Genomic DNA, 22,866 nt, shown 5'->3' on the forward strand with positions numbered 1-22,866 from the left:
CCACCGCTGAAAAACTTGTTGGTGTCCGGTCGTAGCAGGAATCGAACCCACGACCTTGTGTATGCAAGGCGGGCATGCTAACCATTGCACCACGGTGGCTTAAAGGAGTGTCAATGGATTGGGCCGCGTATGTGTAAGTAGAGGCAAACATACTATTTAAGGCAACAAGACCTCGAAAAGTTGAATTCCGTTGAGTTGCTTGCTTCATGGTCCAAATTTTCTGTTGACTTGGTAAATAAAAATACATATATGCACCCAGAAAAAAGTGACCTCTTCTTTAAGTTAAAATGAACTTATTGTGAAGAAAATTGAACTTCGTATAGCGCCAAAGACATTTTTATTTGTTTGAACGATGTGATTTTCGTAGAAATTAGGTAGAATGCATTACATACATTAGTTAACATTTTCCTATATTTATGTACAACTATACTACAGAATGAAAAAATTTAACTGAATTGCATTCATATATGGAATGATTTTATTGAACATTCTTCATTCATTTGGATAAATCTTACATATTTGTGGTAAACCTTTTACTTCAAAATCAGAACTGATTATCTTCGTTTTAAATAGAATTTTATTTATTTATATAGGCAATTTTTTCTTCAATAAAAGACATGTTTTATTAATATATTAAATATATTTATTTAGAATCAACAGCATCAACTGGCCTTGAAATATTAAAACACATTTTTTTTTCTTCTAGTACCTTTCACTTTGAATAAGTTGCCGCTAGCAATTTTGTCCACCTTTTACAATTTCAATACCTACAAATATAAACAAAAAATCTTAAACCAATTTTTTCAAAAAAGGTTAGCGTCACTGAATATTACCATGATAATCCAAAATGAAGTCGAATGAAGGGGTGGTTATTCTGCTGGTGTTTTCTTTTTTATAAACCAATTTTCAAAAAACGAAAATTTTTCTCACTAATTTAAAATAACAAATATTTTATATATTTTATTTGTTTTTTATTATATTATATTTATTTTTGACTTACTATCTCTCCGTATACCATAACAACGCGATTCCAACTAAAAAACAACCCACGCGCAAACATATCGATGACAGGTATCGATTACAGGTAGATAAAATAAATGTAGGAAATTTTCCTATATTCTAATAAGTGTGTTTCCTTAAGTTTTGAAAGGATTGAATACTTCATAGTAGGAATATAAATAAATAAAATAAATAAATAAATTTGTCATTTTATAAGAAACTTTACTAAATTTGAAGAAACTTGGTTTTAGTTCGCTTTTTGTTTATTTTTACGAATACTTTGTTATCAGTGAATAAAATTTTCTTGTTCAGTAGTAAATTCTTATACCCAGCGAAGAAAACAGTATTACATGCCTTATTCTAGTTAATGAACTATTCCTAACTGCTTTCAGTTTAGGATTTTTTTTACTGAAACAAATAAATTTTATTATTTGACACAAAAATTTAACTGAATGGAAATAAAATGGCCAAACTAAATTGATGAACATTTTTTCCTTTAATTTCGAAGACACTTTTTTCTGGGTGTGTCTTTATATTTTGTATTTTATTATTTATTATTTATTTTTTATATTTCTATTATTTGTTATATATTTGTTTTTATTAAAAAAGATGTGTTTTGTATTTGAGTCATTTACAGATATTATAAATATATGTATTTACTTTTTCACCTAGGTGTATTATATGTATTATGTATTGTCCTATTTTACGTCATTTTCTTTTCATTACAAAAGTATGTATTGATATAAAAAAATAATAATAATAAATATTTTAAAAATATACGAACCAATGTTTATTTTATGGGTACATGGTTAGTAAAAATCACACTAAAATCAAGCGCATATAAAATAACATCGAATACGGTTCGGGATTAAATCAAGCATAGTGCGATTATATTCAAGAATAAAAACGATCGACCCAAGCCTTGATTCCGCTTAAAACAAGTTCGTTTTGGGTCAAGCGCTTAAGCGCTAATTGGGTTTAATATAAGCTTAAATGTGGATTGAATCAAGTACAGATTAGGATTAAATAGAACTCCATTAGGCTTGAATCAAGCACTTTCCGTTCCGTTCTTAAAGGAAGCACAAATGGCATTGAAAATTTCTAAAATGAAGAAATCCGTACTTAATATTTTCGGGATTGAATTAAGAATTTCGCACTTGGATTTAGAAAAACCGAACTTACCGTAAGTTTGACACCGCTACGGCTTGAATCAAGTTAACTTTTCTCTATTAATTTTTTTTTTGGGTATAGAAGACGCATTTCTCTAGTATAAAGTTTTTTCCCTGTCCAAAAGTCAATGAACTTTTCAATGAAGTCGTATTGTCTTATAATTAAGTGTTTTCACTTAAAAATGTGTAGCATAACATGAAAGAAATGTTTGGGCTAAGGTCAACTTGACTTTAATAATTCAGAAAAATTCTTAAAATTTAATGAAATTTTCTTTAAATTTGTTGTCTTTTTGCATCTTGACTACAAAGCAAAAAATCTTTCAAATATAGGACATGTTTTTCAACACATTATTTTAAAGACGTTTTTTACTTTTTTGACACATACTTCGGATAAAGAAATCTTAAATACCCACCACCATGAATAGTTTCCTTTGAAATTTCAGGGGGGTTTGATGACAGATATTCTCCTAAATAGAGCAGTTCAACTAGTGCACTTTCCGAAGATAAGTCTAAAGATTTTACTTATGAAGACTACATCAGATTCTGGATTTATAAGAACCATTTATTTAAACAATTCAAAGCCTTTAAAAGGCCAAGTTAACGAATTACAATGTACAACTCTACATTTTGTTTTGTTAGTTTTAAAATACCTCAAGATTTCAAATTTCAGGAAAATTGGATAGAAACTACGGTTTCTATAAACCCAAGAAATAAAATCTGGAGATCGGTCTATATGGGGGCTATATCAAAACATGGACCGATACTCACTATTTTCGGCATACCTCTTTGTGGTCGTAAAATACCTCTAGATTTCCAATTTCAGGCAAACAGGATAAAAACTACGGTTTCTATAAGCCCGAGAAATAAAATCTGGAGACCGGTCTATATGGGGGTTATATAAAAACATGGACCGATACTCACTATTTTTGGCATACCTCTTTATGGTCCTAAAATACCTCTAGATTTCCAATTTCAGGCAAATTGGATAAAAACTACTGTTTCTATAAACCCAAGAAATAAAATCTAGAGATCGGTCTATATGGGGGCTATATCAAAACGTGGACCGATACTCACTATTCTCGGCATACCTCTTTGTGGTCGTGAAATACATGTGGATTTACAATTTTAGTCAAATTGGATATAAAGTACGGATTCTATAAGCCCAAGAAGAAAAATCAGGAGATCGGTCTATATGGGGCTATATCAAAACATGGACCGATACTCATCAGTTTCGGCACACCTCTTTATAGTTTTAAAATACCTCAAGATTGCAAATTTCAGGCAAATTGGATAAAAACTACGGTTTTTATAAGCCCAAGACCCCAAATCGGGAGGTCGGTTTATATGGGGACCATATCAAAACCTGGACCGATATAGCCCATCTTCGAACTTGACCTGCCTGCAAAAGACGAGTTTGTGCAAAATTTCAGCACGATTGCTTCATTATTGAAGACTGTAGCGTGATTACAACAGACAGACAGACAGACGGACATGGTTATATCGTCTTAGAATTTTTCCCTGATCAAGAATATATATACTTTATCGGAAATCGATATTTCTATGTGTTACAAACGGAAGGCCAAACTTAATATACCCCCGTCACCATTCTATGGTGGTGGGTATAACAAAATATTTGAATACATTCTAAAATTAGTATCATATTAATGATGGACTTTTCTTTCTTGTGTAGGTCGTTTGCTTTCTTTGCTTCCAATATATACGATAATCAAATATCCCTTCCAATTAAGCTAAAAACATACTTGGAATCCAGCCGGAAATCCAGTCCATAATATACAACTATCAGATAATTTAATAGCTTACTTAAAACCCCCAATACGAATTGCTGTGATTTCTCTACACAGTTTCATAATCATTATTATCATAATAATAAAAAGAAATAATTCCATAATATTAATAACTGAAATTTCTCTACCATAATTCATTTTGTGAATCTACGCTAGTAATTTTCATAGATTTGTAGTTAGCTTTGATAAGGCTATTCCTAGCCTTTAGACCATTAACTCATAAATCTATGATATCTCCATAATGGTATTCAGCTTTATAGACTGACAAAAGGGACTATCTAAATGATTGAATTGTAAGCTAATTATACGCCGTATTCGTTTCTAATCTAGCCACGGGTCTTTGTGAATGCCATCACCATGGATAATTTCTGAAACGTATGTACTCCTATATTGATTAACAATTGTTTTTAATTATAATTGGAAATTTTGAAGAGATTACGGAGCTCATATTTGATTATTTTAGTTATTTTTTTATTTGCTTTAAAGTACGATAAATAAAATTCCAATTATTTTTTATTGATGATAATTTCATAAAATTATAATAAAATTTTGTATGCTTTTAACTGCCAAATTATTTAAATGATAACGAAATTGTCGGGCGCCCATAAAATAAGGTTATCAATTCATTTGAAAAAAAAATCAATTAAAGTAAATCCAAAAAACTTATATTACAATGAATAAACTCTAGAGTCTCCCCAAGAGGTTAATTAAATTATATAAATAATAACAACTTATTTCAAATGAAATCTATTCATTATACCCTGCACCCAGAATAAAGTGCCTTCGAATCTAAAGGAAAAAATGTTCATCAATTTAGTTTAGCCATTTTATTTCCATTAAGTTAAATTTTTGTGTGAAATAATAAAATGTACTTGTTTCAGTAAAAAAATCCTAAACTGAAATCAGTTAGAAATAGTTCATTAGCTAGAATAAGGCATGGAATTTTACTAATATTGTAAAATGTTTTCTTCGCTGGGTATAAGAATCTACTACTGAACAAGACAATTTTATTCACTTATAACAAACCATTCGAAAAAGAAACAAAAACCAAGTTTCCTCAAATTTAGTAAAATTTCTTATAAAATGATAATTCTGACTTCCTTTATTATAAAGGGTGATTCTTTTGAGGTTAGGATTTTCATGCATTAGTATTTGACAGATCACGTGGGATTTCAGACATGGTGTCAAAGAGAAAGATGCTCAGTATGATTTGACATTTCATCATGAATAGACGAACGATCTGCCACAACGTCGAATTTTCAGTGAATGGGCCCTAGAAAAGTTGGCAGAAAATCCGCTTTTTTATCGACAAATTTTGTTCAGCGATGAGGCTCATTTCTGGTTGAATGGCTACGTAAATAAGCAAAATTGCCGCATTTGGAGTGAAGAGCAACCAGAAGCCGTTCAAGAACTGCCCATGCATCCCGAAAAATGCACTGTTTGGTGTGGTTTGTACGCTGGTGGAATCATTGGACCGTATTTTTTCAAAGATGCTGTTGGACGCAACGTTACGGTGAATGGCGATCGCTATCGTTCGATGCTAACAAACTTTTTGTTGCCAAAAATGGAAGAACTGAACTTGGTTGACATGTGGTTTCAACAAGATGGCGCTACATGCCACACAGCTCGCGATTCTATGGCCATTTTGAGGGAAAACTTCGGAGAACAATTCATCTCAAGAAATGGACCGGTAAGTTGGCCACCAAGATCATGCGATTTGACGCCTTTAGACTATTTTTTGTGGGGCTACGTCAAGTCTAAAGTCTACAGAAATAATCCAGCAACTATTCCAGCTTTGGAAGACAACATTTCCGAAGAAATTCGGGCTATTCCGGCCGAAATGCTCGAAAAAGTTGCCCAAAATTGGACTTTCCGAATGGACCACCTAAGACGCAGCCGCGGTCAACATTTAAATGAAATTATCTTCAAAAAGTAAATGTCATGGACCAATCTAACGTTTCAAATAAAGAACCGATGAGATTTTGCAAATTTTATGCGTTTTTTTTTTAAAAAAAAAGTTATCAAGCTCTTAACAAATCACCCTTTAGAAAGCTTATCATACATACGAATAACACTTGGCATAGAAAAATATTTTAGTTCATTCGTACTAACACATATTCAATCCTTTCAAAACTTAAGGAAACACACTTGTTAGAATATAGGAAATTTTCCTAAATTTCTTTTATTTACCTGTCATCGATGTAATCGATATGTTAGGGCGTGGGTTGTTTTTATACCCTCCACCATAGGATGGGGGGTATATGTCATTCCATTTGTAACACAATGAAATATTGCTCTAAGACCCCATAAAGTATGTATATTCAGGGTCGTGGTGAAATTCTGAGTCGATCGAAGCATGTCTGTCCGTCTGTTGAAATCACGCTAACCTTCGAACGAAACAAGCTATCGACTTGAAACTTGGCACAAGTAGTTGTTATTGATGTAGGTCCGATGGTATTGCAAATGGGCCATATCGGTCCACTTTTACGTATAGCTCCATATAAACGGACCCCCAGATTTGGCTTGCGGATCCTCTAAGAGCAGCAAATTTCATCCGATCAGGTTGAAATTTGGTACGTGGTTCTAGTATATGGTCTCTAATATCCATGCACGAATTGGTCCATATCGGTCCATAATTATATATAGCCCCCATATAAACCGATCCCCAGATTTGACCTCCGGAGCCTCTTAGAGGAGCAAAATTCATCTGATCCGGTTGAAATTTGGTACGTGGTGTTAGTATATGGTCTGTAACAACTATGCACGAATTGGTCCATATCGATCCATAAGTTTTATAGCCCCCATATAAACCGATCCCCAGATTTGTCCTCCGGAGCCTCTTGGAGGAACAAAATTCATCTGATCCGGTTGAAATTTGGTACGTGATGTTAGTATATGGTCTCTAACAACCATGCACGAATTGGTCTATATCGGTCCAATATTATATATAGCCCCCATATAAACCGATCCCCAGATTTGACCTCCGGAACCTCTTGCAGTAGCAAAATTTATCCGATCCGGTTGAAATTTGGTACGTGGTGTTACTATATGGTCTCTAACAGGTCCATAATTATATATAGCCCCCATATAAACCGATCCCCAGATTTGATCTCCGGAGCCTCTTGGAGAAGCAAAATTCATCCGATCCGGTTGAAATTTGGTACGTGGTGTTAGTATATGAACTCTAACAACCATGCACGAATTGGTCTATATCGGTCCATAATTATATATAGCCCCCATATAAACCGATCCCCAGATTTGACCTCCTGAACCTCTTGCAGGAGCAAAATTTATCCGATGCGGTTAAAATTTGGTACGTGTTGTTACTATATGGTCTCTAACAGCCTTGCACGAATTGGTCCATATCGGTCCATAATTATATATAGCCCACATATAAACCGATCCCCAGATTTGATCTACGGAGCCTCTTGGAGAAGCAAAATTCATCCGATTCGATTGAAATTTGGTACGTGGTGTTAGTATGTGGTCTCTAACAAACACGCAAGAATTGGTCCATATCGGTCCATAATTATATATAGCCCACATATAAACCGATCCCCAGATTTGACCTCCGGAACCTCTTGAAGGAGCAAAATTCATCCGATTCGGTTGAAATTTGGTACGTGGTGTTATATGGTCTCTAACAACCATGCAAAAATTGGTCCATATCTGTCCATAATTATATAGCCCCCATATAAACCGTTCCCCAGATTTGAACTCCGGAGCCTCTTGGAGAAGCAAAATTCATCCGATCCTGTTGTGATTTGCAACGTGGTGTTAGTATATGGCCGCTAATAACCATGCCAAAATTGGTTCATATAGGTTTCTAGTTATATATTGCCGATCCCCAGTTACACAAATATGGGTCCATATCCGTTCATAATCATGGTTGCCACTCGAGCCAAAAATAATCTAACAAAATTTTATTTCTAGAGAAAATTTTGTCAAAATTTTATTTTTATGGAAAATTTTGTCAAAATTGTATTCCTATAGAAAATTTTGTCAAATTTTATTTCTTTAGAAAATTTTAGCAAAATTTTATTTCTATAGAAAATGTTGTCAAAATTTTATTACTATAGAAAATTTTGTCAAAATTTTATTTCTATAGAAAATTTTGTAAAAAAATTCTTTCTATAGAAAATTTTCTCCAAATTTTACTTCTATAGAAAATGTTGTAAAAATTTTATTTTGTCAAAATTTTATTTGTATAGAAACTTTTATCAAAATTTTATTTCTATAGAAAACTTTGTCAAACATACAAACTCGTAATTATGTACGCATTTAATCGGCCTTTTTTAGTTTAATATGTACCACATATGGACTACCTTGTAATTTAGAAGATGGTGGTAGGAAGTTTTAAGATACCTTGCCATCGGCAAGTGATACCGCAACCCAAGTAATTCGATTGTGGATGACAGTCTCCAGTAGAAGTTTCTACGCAATCCATGGTGAAGGGTACATAAGCTTCGGCCTGGCCGAATTTACGGCCGTATATACTTGTTTTAGTTGGAATCGTGTTATTTTGGTATACGGAGAGATTGTTAAAAAATAATATAGTAAAATAATAGAATAAATAATAAATAAAATATATAAAGTATATGTTATTTTAAATTAGTGGTGGTGTATACACTCAAAAAATGTTAACACTTCAATTATGATATAAAGGGTGATTTGTTAAGAGCTTGATAACTTTTTTTAAAAAAAAACGCATAAAATTTGCAAAATCTCATCGGTTCTTTATTTGAAACGTTAGATTGGTCCATGACATTTACTTTTTGAAGATAATTTCATTTAAATGTTGACCGCGGCTGCGTCTTAGGTGGTCCATTCGGAAAGTCCAATTTTGGGCAACTTTTTCGAGCATTTCGGCCGGAATAGCCCGAATTTCTTCGGAAATGTTGTCTTCCAAAGCTGGAATAGTTGCTGGCTTATTTCTGTAGACTTTAGACTTGACGTAGCCCCACAAAAAATAGTCTAAAGGCGTCAAATCGCATGATCTTGGTGGCCAACTTACCGGTCCATTTCTTGAGATGAATTGTTCTCCGAAGTTTTCCCTCAAAATGGCCATAGAATCGCGAGCTGTGTGGCATGTAGCGCCATCTTGTTGAAACCACATGTCAACCAAGTTCAGTTCTTCCATTTTTGGCAACAAAAAGTTTGTTAGCATCGAACGATAGCGATCGCCATTCACCGTAACGTTGCGTCCAACAGCATCTTTGAAAAAATACGGTCCAATGATTCCACCAGCGTACAAACCACACCAAACAGTGCATTTTTCGGGATGCATGGGCAGTTCTTGAACGGCTTCTGGTTGCTCTTCACTCCAAATGCGGCAATTTTGCTTATTTACGTAGCCATTCAACCAGAAATGAGCCTCATCGCTGAACAAAATTTGTCGATAAAAAAGCGGATTTTCTGCCAACTTTTCTAGGGCCCATTCACTGAAAATTCGACGTTGTGGCTCGTTAGTAAGTCTATTCATGATGAAATGTCAAAGCATACTGAGCATCTTTCTCTTTGACACCATGTCTGAAATCCCACGTGATCTGTCAAATACTAATGCATGAAAATCCTAACCTCAAAAGAATCACCCTTTATATATAGCAGCTATATCTAAATCTGAAAGGATTTTTTCCAAAAATCAATAGAGAACCATCGAACTTAAATTGCGAACTATACTTTGCACTCAAAAATCGGACATCGCTTAATCAACTAAAAATTTAATTCAAACGAGATCGGTATACTTAGACTGTCCTTCTTGGCATATAATTAATTTTCTATAAAAAATTTGACAAAATTTTCTATAGAAATAAAATATTGACAAAATTTTCTATAGAAATAAAATTTTGACAAAATTTTCTATAGAAATAAAATTTTGACCAAATTTTCTATGAATATAAAATTTTGACAATATTTTTTATAGAAATAAAATTTTGACAAAATTTTCCATAGAAATGAAATGTTGACATAATTTTCTATAGAAATGAGATTTTGAAAAAATTTTCTATGAATATAAAATTTTGACAACATCTTTTATAGAAATAAAAATTTGACAATCTTTTCTATAAAAATAAAATTTTGACAAAATTTTCTACAGAAATAAATTTTAAGAAAATTTTTTATAGAAATAAAATTTAGACTAAATTTTCTATAGAAATAAAATTTAGACAAAATTTTCTATAGAAATAACATTTTAATAAAATTTTCTAAAGAAATAAAAAAACGGAAATAAAAATTTGACAATCTTTTCTATAAAAATAAAATTTTGACAAAATTTTCTACAGAAATAAGTTTTAAGACAATTTTTTATAGAAATAAAATTTAGACAAAATTTTCTATAGAAATAACATTTCAATAAAATTTTCTAAAGAAATAAAATTTTGATAAAATGTTGACAAATTTTTCTATAGGAATGAAGTTTTGTCAAAAATTTTTACACGAATAAAATTTTGACAAAATTTTCTATAGAAACATTTGTTTGGTAGATTTGTGGTAAGATTTTCTTCAAATTTTGGTAGATTTTTTTTGGCAGGCTTCTAATTTACTCCTCTAGAGCCACAAAAATTTAAAAATTATTAAAAATAGTGTTGAGAGAAAAAGTCCCTACATTGTGCTTCTATGTCCCTACAAGACGCTAAATATTAGGTAACATGCTACACGTAGGTTCCCTATAGGGAATTTCCCCTACTTCTGACAACACTGGTCACAACTCTTCCTTAAAATTAATACAAAAATCCTTGAGGGTAGGTCAACATTTTTGGATCTAATAATTTGTTTTTTTTATACCCTCCATCATAGGATGGGGGTATATTAACTTTGTCATTCCGTTTGTAACACATCGAAATATTGTTCCGTCCGTCCGTCTGTTGAAATCACGCTAACTTCCGAACGAAACAAGCTATCGACTTGAAACTTGGCACAAGTAGTTGTTATCGATGTAGGTCGGATGGTATTGAAAATGGGCCATATCGGTCCACTTTTACGTATAGCCCCCATATAAGGGGACCCTCAGATTTGGCTTCTGGAGCCTCTAACAGAAGCATATTTCTTCCGATCCGGCTGAAATTTGGTACATGGTATTGGTATACGGTCTCTAACAACCACGCAAAAATTGGTTCACATCGGTTCATAATTATATATAGCCCCCATATAAACCGATCCCCAGATTTGGATTGCGGAGCCTCAAAGAGAAGAAAATTTCATCCGATCCGGATGAAATTGGGTACATGATGTTGGTATATGGTCTCTAACAACCATGCAAAAATTGGTCCATATCGATCCTTAATTATATATAGCCCCCATATAAACCGATCCCCAGAGTTGGCTTGTGGAGCCTCTAAGAGAAGCATATTTCATCCGATCCGGCTGAAATTTGGTACATGGTGTTGGTATATGGTCTCTAACAATCATGCGAAAATTGGTCCACATCGGTCCATAATTATATATGGCGCCCATATAAACCGATCCCCAGATTTGGCTTGTTGAGCCTCTAAGAGACGCAAATTTCATCCGATCCGCCTGAAATTTGGTACATGATATTGGTATATGGTCTCTAACAACCTTGCAAAAATTGGTCCACATCGGTTCATAATTATATATAGCCCCCATATAAACCGATCCCCAGATTTGGCTTGCGAAGTCTCCAAGAGAAGCAAATTTCATCCGATCCGGCTGAAATTTGGTACATGGTGTTAGTATATGGTTTTTACCAACTATGCAAAAATTGGTCCACATCGGTCAATAATTATATATAGCCTCCATATAAATCGATCCCCCGATTTGGCTTGCGAAGTCTCTAAGAGAAGAAACTTTCATCCGATTCGGTTGAAATTTCGTACGTGATGTTAGTACATGATATTTAACAACCATGCCAAAAGTGGTCCATATCAGTCCATAATCATATATAGCCCCCATATAAACCGATCCCGTGCAAAAGTCCATATTGATTCGTAATTATTTGTAGTCTTACCTATACATACCTTTTTTTGTCTAATATATACCACGTATGGACTAACTCACAATTTAGAAAACGATGTTAAGAAGTTTTAAGATACCACAACCCAATTAATTCGATTGTGGATGACAGTCTTTCGTAGAAGTTTCTACGCAATCCATGGTGGAGGGTACATAAGAATCGGCCTGGCCGAACTTACGGCCGTATATACTTGTTTTTTTTTTTTTTTTTTAATACACGAAATTAATTGATCCAATTAATTTTTAATTGAAATTTCTTCAATCACAGAAATGATAATATCAATCACCAACGTCAATTAAAAAGTTAATTTCTGTGATTTATTTTTGTTTTAATTAAAAAATTTGGTGCAGCAATTAAATTTTTCATTAAAATTTTTTAGAATTCAATTAAATTTTAATTGGAAACATTTTGGTAATATTTTATTGTGAGTATTTTCACCGGAGTGGATTTGAATAATTTCAATGCGTTGTTGAATTGTGTATTCAGTGTGATTTCAATTTAATTTTCTTTTCAGTTTTTTCTTCATTTCAATTAAATGTTATTTAATTTTTGTATTGTACGTATGCATGATTTCAATTTATTTTCAATTAATTGATTTAATTTAACTATCTATATTAACTATAAACCAATAATATGAAAGAGTTAATCACATAATTATTAACTTTCTACCTACAATTGGCCATCCAGTATTCTAGATATGGACACAAATAGGTATGATATAAATTGATTATATTTTAGTGAAATTTAACTTTTGTTTATTCAACTTAGATAAAGATAACTCGAATTCTTTGGCTCATTATAAAATACGGCAAAGAAAAGATAAGTCAACAATTCCAAATAGGACCTACTGCTTACTCTGCGTCATATATATCGTAAATATGTCAAACAATTTGGGCTTCTTTGACGAAGACGAACCCATGGTCTTATCACTGCTACTACGTCAATAAAAAATAGGCTTCGTAAAGATATCAGGACAAATAATAAATACTCGTACAATTGAAAGAGCATTTAATTTCTCATATTGACAGCTACTGTTTGAGACCACTAGAGTCAGTCCCAATTGCCTTTAAATCATAAGTGCAGCGAGTGTCAACAGACAAACCAAAGACACACACACACACATACAAAGAAAGAATTTTTCAAATATGATTAACAAAAATTAATAAAATTTCATTTTCATTGCATTGCATTGCGTTTTGTTTTGTTTTGTTTGAAGAAGATAGTTGTGCATTTATGACACTGTGTATATGTGATTGCAGACAGGCAGTTTGTCTTCGAAATGAAGACATTTGTTGACACTAATGATATGATTGGCGTCAATTTTCATGTCAAATTGGTATCATTTAAGGTTTCCCCCATTGACATGAGAAAAGAATGAGAAATATGCGATAAACTAAATACCCTCCATTACAGTGAGGCAATCCATCATTGAACTGTATGTTTGTAAGTGTACAGGGTGGCTGCTATGTAATACACTGAAATAAAATTCAATATTTTTAAGTTTTTATTTTTTAAATTTTATTGTTCAAAGGCAAAAAATGTCGGAAATAAAATCAAATTTTAGAATCAGTTTAGATTTGCTTGAATTGGCTAATTTTGGCACAAATTAAGGCCTTCAAACGGCAGGCAAAACCATCATATGGTGCACGAAAGTGGGTCTGCAGTATGTTAACACCGTCTTGAAATGATCGACACTTTGGTATGTTTAGTGCCGACCTTAGTCTCCAACATAGCCCAGGCCTATAAGTCAAACGACTTGAGATCATGGTTGATTTTTTACAGTTTGGTAGATCGGCAAAATTCTTTGATGGACAAAAAATTTGACAATATTTTCTATAGAAATACATTTTGACAAAATTGTCTATACAAATAAAATTTTGGCAAAATTTTGTATAGAAAAAAATTTACAAAATGTTCTATTGAAATAAATGTTCTATGGGAGCCACCGTCGTGCAATAGTTAGCATGCCCGCCTTGCATACACAAGGTCGTGGGTGCGATTCCTGCTTCGACCGAACACCAAAATTGTTTCAGTGTTGGATTATCCCACCTCAGTAATGCTGGTGATATTTATGAGGGTTTCAAAGCTTCTCTAGGTGGTTTCACTGCAATGTGGAACGCCCTTCGGACTCGGCTATAAAAAGGAGGTCCCCTGTCATTGAGCTTAACATGGAATCGGGCAGCACTCAGTGATAAGAGAGACGTTCACTAATGTGGTATCACAATGGACTGAATAGTCTAAGTGAGCCTGATACATCGGGCTGCCACCTAACCTAACCTATGGAAATAAAATTTACAAAATTTTCTATAGAAATACAATTCTCACAAAATTTTCAATAGAAATAAAATTTTGACTAGATTTTCTATAGAAATAAAATTTTCACAAAATTTTCTATAGAAATAACGTTTTGACAAAAATTTCTATGAGTATAAAATCTTGAGAATATTTTTTATAGAAATAAAATTTTGACAAAATTTTCTATAGAAATAAAATTTTGACAAAATTTTCTATAGAAATAAAATTTTGACAAAATTTTCTATAGAAATAAAATTTTGACGGAAGTTGCTATAGAAATAAAATTTTGACAAAATTTTCTATAGAAATAAAATTTTGACAAAATTTTCTATAGAAATAAAATTTTGACAAAATTTTCTATAGAAATAAAATTTTGACGGAAGTTGCTATAGAAATAAAATTTTGACGGAAATTGCTATAGAAATAAAATTTTGACAAAATTTTCTATAGAAATAAAATTTTGACGGAAGTTGCTATAAAAATAAAATTTTGACAAAATTTTCTATAGAAATAAAATTTTGACAAAATTTTCTATGAATATAAAATTTTGACATTTTTTATAGAAATAACATTTTTGACAAAATTTTCCATAGAAATAAAATGTTGACATAATTTTCTATAGAAATGAAATTTTGAAAAAATTTTCTGTGAATATAAAATTTTGACATTTTTTATAGAAATAAAAATTTGACAATCTTTTCTATAAAAATAAAATTTTGACACAATTTTCTACAGAAATAAGTTTTAAGAAAATTTTTTATAGAAATAAAATGTTGACTAAATTTTCTATAGAAATAAAATTTAGACAAAATTCTCTATAGAAATAACATTTTAATAAAATTTTCTAAAGAAATAAAATTTTGATAAAATTTTCTATAGAAATAAAATTTTTATAAAATTTTTTATAGAAATAAAATGGATTTTCTACCAAATTTTGTATAGAAACAAAATTGAAAATTGTTCTATAGAAATAAAGTTTTGACAAAATTTTCTATATATATTAAATTTTGATAAAAATTTTCTATTGATATGAAATTTTGACAAAATGTTCTATAGAAATAATGATATTTTGACAAAATTTTAATATCTTTGTTTGTTTTTGTTTTGTTGAATAACATTTTCTTTGTATGTATTCTTAACAGTTTAGTAGTGCACCATTTGTTTCACTGTATTCATTTAATAACGATCATTGATTTCATCATAGTTGGAGAAGAACGTTGAAAAATTCTTTACAATGACACAGTAGCTAAATTTTCAATTAAAAACAGATGTAATATCGATAAAATACCACATCAACAACCATGACAATGATGACGACGGCAACGGCAATGTCCTCACTTTTCTTATCAGAAAGTGTAATTGACTTCATGCCAGTGGATAAACGAAGCAGCACTGATGTAGAAAAGAATATGATAAAAGTTTCCCAATACCAATAAAAGAGGTGTAAACAACATTGAGAAAAATTAGAAGTTGTCAAATTAATACTACTATATGGTATGTGGAGAATCGAATCGCTGACACGGTTGCCACCCATGTCAAAAATTATCTACCAAAATTTTAAGAAAATTTGACCAATTTAAAAAATATTATTTTGAAGTTGTCGATCAAATTTTCGTGGTTATTACGAAAAATTATTCTTTCTTTGAAAGATTTGTTTTACTATATTATTTTAGAAGTTAATTTCAGTATTTGCATTATTATAATTTTATTTCTATAGAAAATTTTTTTAACATTTAATATCTATAGGACATTTTGTCAAAATTTAATTTCTATAGTAAATTCTGTAAAAATTTATTTCTATTGATAATTTTGTCAAAATATTATTTCTGTAGAAAATTTTGTCAAAATTTTACTTATATAGAAAATTTTGTCAAGATTTTACTTATATAGAAAATTTTGTCAAAATTTTATTTCTATAGAAAATTTTGTCAAAATTTTATTTCTATAGAAAATTTTGTCAAAATTTTATTTCTATGGAAAATTTTGTCAAAATTTTATCTCTATAAAAAATGTTGTCAAAATTTAATTTTTATAGAAAATTTTGTCAAAATTGTATTTCTATGGAAAATTTTGTCAAATTTTTATTTCTATAGAAAATTTTGTCAAAATTTTATTTCTGTAGACAATTTTGTCAAAAAATTTTTATATTGAAAATTTTTGTCATTTTTGTTAGTTGGCTGGGCTTATTTTGAGCAGTTGGCTGGGTTTATTTTGAGCGTGCTTCCTCTTGTTTATATTCGTTTTGTTTTGTTGTTGTTGTTTTTTTTTCTTTTAATCATTGTTGTTGTTTTTTTTTTTTTTTTTTTTTGATTTCAGCCTAAAACCATGCATTGACTAAACTACATGTGTAGCTTAACCAACAGAGGAAAAGAATGTTTGTCAAATTTATTTGGGCAAAGCCCTATAGACTGCAAGATGGTTGGATGGACGCACGTTTCGGAATTACCACATTCCTCATCAGCATCCTCTACTTGCAGCAAAACTATCAACCAATTATCAGAATAAATTCAGGCAGTTCACTAAACCAAAAAGTAAACCACACTTGAACCTTCCGAAAAAAGGTTTTACATGATAGCCGAAATAAATTCGTACAAACATCTCTTTTTCTCTGTTGGTTAAGCTACACTTGTAGTTTAGTCAATGCATGGTTTTAAGCTGAAATCAAAAAAAAAAAAAAAAAAAAACAGCAACATTTTATTTCTATAGAAAATTGAAGTCTTTATTTCTATAGAAAATTGATGTCTTCTTTATTGGAGTGGTATATTTCGAAAAATCTACCAAAACATCAAGAATTCTATCAATCTACCAAACAGTAAAAAATTCAACTGTGGCAACCGTGATTGCTGACCATACAATTTCGAAGCAAACACAATATCTACTAGGCTTTGTAGCTAATATTTAATCAACACACAATTATAGCTATAGCTATCAACGCTTTATGTCAAGCAGTTCTATTTATATACCAAATGTTTGGACACACACAAACCGATGTAAAGAAACTTCATCTGAAGAAAACGAACCACTTTAGTTGGTCCGTTTCATACAAACTATGTAACAAATACATCTTTTGGAAACGGAAATGTTCGCAAGATTACGAACAGACTTTGAGCATTACATTCTAAATTATATGTATAGATTTTATTGAGAGTGCAAAAGTAAATCGAATCGAATTGAGAATCGAAGAGTAATCGAATCGATTTGGCCATGTCTTATTTTTCTTAGTGTAGATGGAATGATGGAGCATATTATATGGGGTACGGAGTTATGTATGTTATGTTTGAAAATGAAGTAATGAGTCTTGTTCTAGTTGCTACATGGCCACTGTATTGCTGTTGAAGAAAACTTTAGTCGATACGATTTGGGCACATTAATTAAGAAAACATTGACAATATTTTTGTTTTCCAAATCAATCGATATTGAATGTATTGATAAGCAATTAATATTGGACAAATCTAAGAGCATTGACAGAAAATATATTTTTAGAGAGCACCAATATAAAGTAAAAATAAATTGGGAAATAAATTAAATTCATTTCAATGATATACTTGTTTTGATAAGAGTATAGGGAAAACGGAACTTTTAAATATAATCCAAAAAATAAAATGTTCATAAAAATGAACGTTTTTGAAAGAGTCGAAACCCTAAAAAGTCCACATCTCCAAAATTTTAAAGACTTTAAAAGTCTCAAAGGGGGATTCCCTTTTCTAAATTTAAACAATTATATACAGCAGTAAATTCGGCCGGGACGCGTCTTAAATACCCACCAACATGAATCAAATATAATGATTTCCTTTGAAAACTTTTCGTCGTAGCGGGTTACTTGAAAATATATAGAATTTCTGGGCGATTTGATGACACATATTCTTGTAAGCAGATCAATTCAACCAATACGTTTCCCGAAGATAAATTAAAAGATTTTACCTATGAAGACTAGATCATATTCTGGATTTATAAGAACTAATTTTATTTAAGTTTTAGAGGGATCATAAACATCTCGTGTAAGTGAGAGAGAAAATTATGAACGCCTTGATTTTAAATTTAAAATCTGTAAATTTTAACCGCAATTATTTAAACGATTACGAAAATTACTGAAAATTGTACATTCAGTTTCAATCAACTTTCATGATCAGTGCGCCTTCTATACCCTCAAGAAGTGAAATCGGTCTATAAGGAGGCCTTACCAAATGAACCCATAAAAAGTAAATCCGATACAGGTCTATACACAAAATATTCGACTCACCTATTGGTAGTCCTTAAATAACCTCTCGATTTCTATTTTCAGGCAAATTAGATAAAAACTACGGATTCCAGAAGCCCAAGAAATAAATTCGGGTCTATGTGGGACTTACCAAACAATGGGCCGATATTCACCATTTTCGGCACACCGTTTTTATGATCTTAAAATACCTCTAATTTTATTTAAACTATGCATTCTAGAAGCCCAATAAGTAAATTCGGGAGATAAGTAGGTCTACATGGGGAAAACATGGACCAATACGCACCATTTTCGGCTCACCTATTTGCAGACTTAAAGTACCTCTCGATTTGTAATTTCAGGCAAATTGGGTAAAAACTACGGATTCTAGAAGCTCAAGACCGCAAATCGGGAGATCGGTCTCGGGGCATACCAAACAATGGACCGATACTCACCATTATCGGCAATCTTCCTTATGGTCCCAAAATACTTCTAGAATTCCAATTTCAGACAAATTTGATAAAAAGTACGGTTTTTGAAAATCCAAGAAGTATAATCGGGAGATCGGTCTATATGGGGTCTAAAACAAAACATGGACCAACTCACCTATTTGAAGTCTTAAAATAGCCCATCTTGACCTGCTTGCAAACAAAAAACGAATCTGTCGCTAATTTCAGGACGATTACGCAATTATTGAAGGTTGTAGCGTAATTACAACAGACATACAGGCAGACAGCAGACATGATTATATCGTTTTAGAATTTCTCCCTGATCAAAAATATATGTATAGTCGGAAATGGATATTTCGATGTGTTACAAACGGAATTACAAACATACTATATCGCCTATTCTATGGTGGTGGGTATAAAAATCGTAAAATCTAAAACTCGACTTTTTGAGTTCATGTTCTTCACTGTATGTCCTTTTGTAGATCAGGATCGGTTCACTTGGCACTTTCCCTGAAGAAAAATTTTAAGTTTCTATATGGGGACTCCTTTACATTCTGGATTTACAAGACAATTTTTTGTTTGAGATTTAAAGGAATCTTAAACGTCTCATCTACGCTTGCAAGAAAATAGGATTTAAAATCTAAATTACTCTTGTCCCCAAATTGGGACGTTTTTGTCCCTAAAACAACCCCAAGTTAAATTTAAATTCCTCACAAAAATCCCGAATGAATTTTGGGCAATTTTTTATGAATAAAATAAAAAAATATGCTCTGTAGAAAATCAGTAATAACTTAAAAATTTATTTATTAAGTCTATGGATTACAATCCTTGAAACAAAAAAAAAAAAAAAACAAGTATATACGGCCGTAAGTTCGGCCAGGCCGAAGCTTATGTACCCTCCATCCTGGATTGCGTAGAAACTTCTTCTAAACACTGCCATCCACAATCGAATTACTTAAGTTGCGGTAACGCTTGCCGATGGCAAGGTATCTTAAAACCTCCTAACACCATCTTCTAAATTGTATGTAAGTCCAAACGTGGTATATATTAAATCAAAAAAGATCGATCCAATACGTATTTAATTCAGTTTGACAAAGTAGACATAAAATTTTGACAAAATTTTCTACAGAAATAAAATTTTCTATAGAAATAAAATTTTCACAAAATTTTCTATAGAAATAAAAATTTTCACAAAATTTTCTATAGAAAGAAAATTTTGACAAAAATTTCTACAGAAATAAAATTTTAACAAAATTTTCTATAGAAATAAACTTTTGACAAAATTTTCTATAGAAATAAAATCTTGGTAGATTATTTTTGGCTCGAGCGGCAACCATGATTATGAACCGAATAAAATTTGAACAAAATTTTCTATAGAAATAAAATTTTGACAAATTTTCTATAGAAATAAAATTTTGACAAAATATTCTATAGAAATAAAATTTTGACAAAATTTTCTATAGAAATAAAATTTTGGTAGATTATTTTTGGCTCTAGTGGCAACCATGATTATGAACCGATATGGACCAATTTTTGTGTGATTGGACCAATTGTTGTATGGTTGTTAGCGACCATATACTAACACCACGTGCCTAATTTGAACCAGATCGGATGAATTTTGCTCCTCCAAGAGGCTCCGGAGGTCAAATCTGGAAAACGTTTTATATGGGGGCTATATATAATTATGGACCGATATGGACCAATTCTGGCACGGTTGTTAAAGATCATATACTAACACCATGTTCAAAATTACAACCGGATTGGATGAAATTTGCTTCTCTTGGAGACTTCGCAAGCCAAATCTGGGGATCGGCTTATATGGGGGCTATATATAATTATGAACCGATGTGGACCAATTTTTGCATGGTTATTAGAGACCATATAACAATATCATGTACCAAATTTCAGGCGGATCGGATGAAATTTGCTTCTCTTTGAGGCTCCGCAACCCAAATCTGGGGATCGGTTTATATGGGCGCTATATATAATTATGGACCGATGTGGACCAATTTTTGCAAGGTTCTTAGAGACCATATACCAACATCATGTACCAAATTTCAGTCGGATCGGATGCAATTTGCTTCTCTTTGAGGCTTCGCAAGCCAAATCTGGAGATCGGTTTATATGGGGGCTATATATAATTATGGACCGATGTGGACCAATTTTTGCACGGTTGTTAGAGACCATCTACCAACATCATGTACCAAATTTCAGCCGGATCGGATGAATTTTGCTTCTCTTTGAGGCTCCGCAAGCCAAATCTGGGGATCGGTTTATATGGGGGCTATATATAATTATGGACCGATGTGGACCAATTTTTGCACGATTGTTAGAGACCATCTATCAACACCATGTACCAAATTTCAGCTGGATCGGATGAAATATGCTTCTTAGAGGCTCCACAAGCCAAATCTGGGGATCGGTTTATATGGGGGCTATATATAATTATGGACCGATGTGGACAAATTTTTGCATGATTGTTAGATACCATCTACCAACACCATGTACCAAATTTCAGCCGGATCGGATGAAATATGCTTCCCTTAGAGGCTCCACAAGCCAACTCTGGGGATCGGTTTATATGGGGGCTATATATAATTATGGACCAATGTGGACCAATTTTTGCACGATTGTTAGAGACCATATACCAACACCATATACCAAATTTCAGCCCGATCGGATGAAATATGCTTCTGTTAGAGGCCCCACAAGCCAAATCTGAGGGTCCCTTTATATGGGGGCTATACGTAAAAGTGGACCGATATGGCCCATTTTCAATCCGACCTACATCGATAACAACTACTTGTGCCAAGTTTCAAGTCGATAGCTTGTTTCGTTCGGAAGTTAGCGTGATTTCAACAGACGGACGGACGGACGAACGGACGGACGGACGGACGGACATGCTTAGATCGACTCAGAATTTCACCACGACCCAGAATATATATACTTTATGGGGTCTTAGAGCAATATTTCGATGTGTTACAAACGGAATGACAAAGTTAATATACCCCCATCCTTTGATGGAGGGTATAATAAATAAATAAATTTTGTTATACCAGCTTGCGAAACACAACACCAGGCCATCGGTGATCATCTTCCAAATAGGAGTTCGGTGAATGAAAATTTGCTTCTAAAGTTTCAAGTATTAATATAATTATATGTGAACTATCTTCATAATTTCTACATTTGAGGGATATATTTTCCAAACCAGTGATGAACACTAATGTGAAGGCAACATTTAGGACCGAGTTCTCACCAAATGATGTCAAAGTATAGAAAATTATCTTAGCCAAGCTGAGTAAAATAATAATTTAGCTCCTATAATAAAAACTTGTGTCTGTAGCTATTTAGTCCATATTCTCCATTTGTTTGATGTTGAGTAAAGAGGACCAACGTTTTCTTTTTAAAACTTTCGCTGTGTTCCTTTTTTAATAATGTACAAATAAAAATTTCTGGTTTACAAATTTTAATTATTGCAAATCTGCAAAGCGATTTCGAAAAAGTCCCCACAAAAATCCACAAATTTCTGAAAATTCCCCACCAAATACCCAACTCAAAAATTTCGTGCCCATCCACGAAATATTGGGTAATTTCCCCAATTTGGGGTTACACTGGTCAGGAGACGTAAAATCGGGCCTTCTATACCATTAAGAAATTAAATTGGGAATGTTCATATAACATTTCATCACCTGCAACAACGTAGAAGTTAATCCGGAATAGATCCCAAAGAAACACAACTTTATGAATAAAACGATGGTCCATTTAAACTACGAGCAAACGAAGATGCTCCCAGGTACAAAATCTCTCCAATACATAACAAGTATGAACGGCCGTAACTTCGGCCAGGCCGAATCTTATGTACCCTCCACCATGGATTGCGTAGAAACTTCTACGAAAGACTGTCATCCACAATCGAATTACTTGGGTTGTGGTATCTTAAATCGTTTTCTAAATTGTGAGTTAGTCCATACGTGGTATA

This window comes from Haematobia irritans, chromosome 4, assembly GCF_050003625.1.
Source record: "Haematobia irritans isolate KBUSLIRL chromosome 4, ASM5000362v1, whole genome shotgun sequence".
Classification (NCBI taxonomy): Eukaryota; Metazoa; Arthropoda; class Insecta; order Diptera; family Muscidae; genus Haematobia; species Haematobia irritans.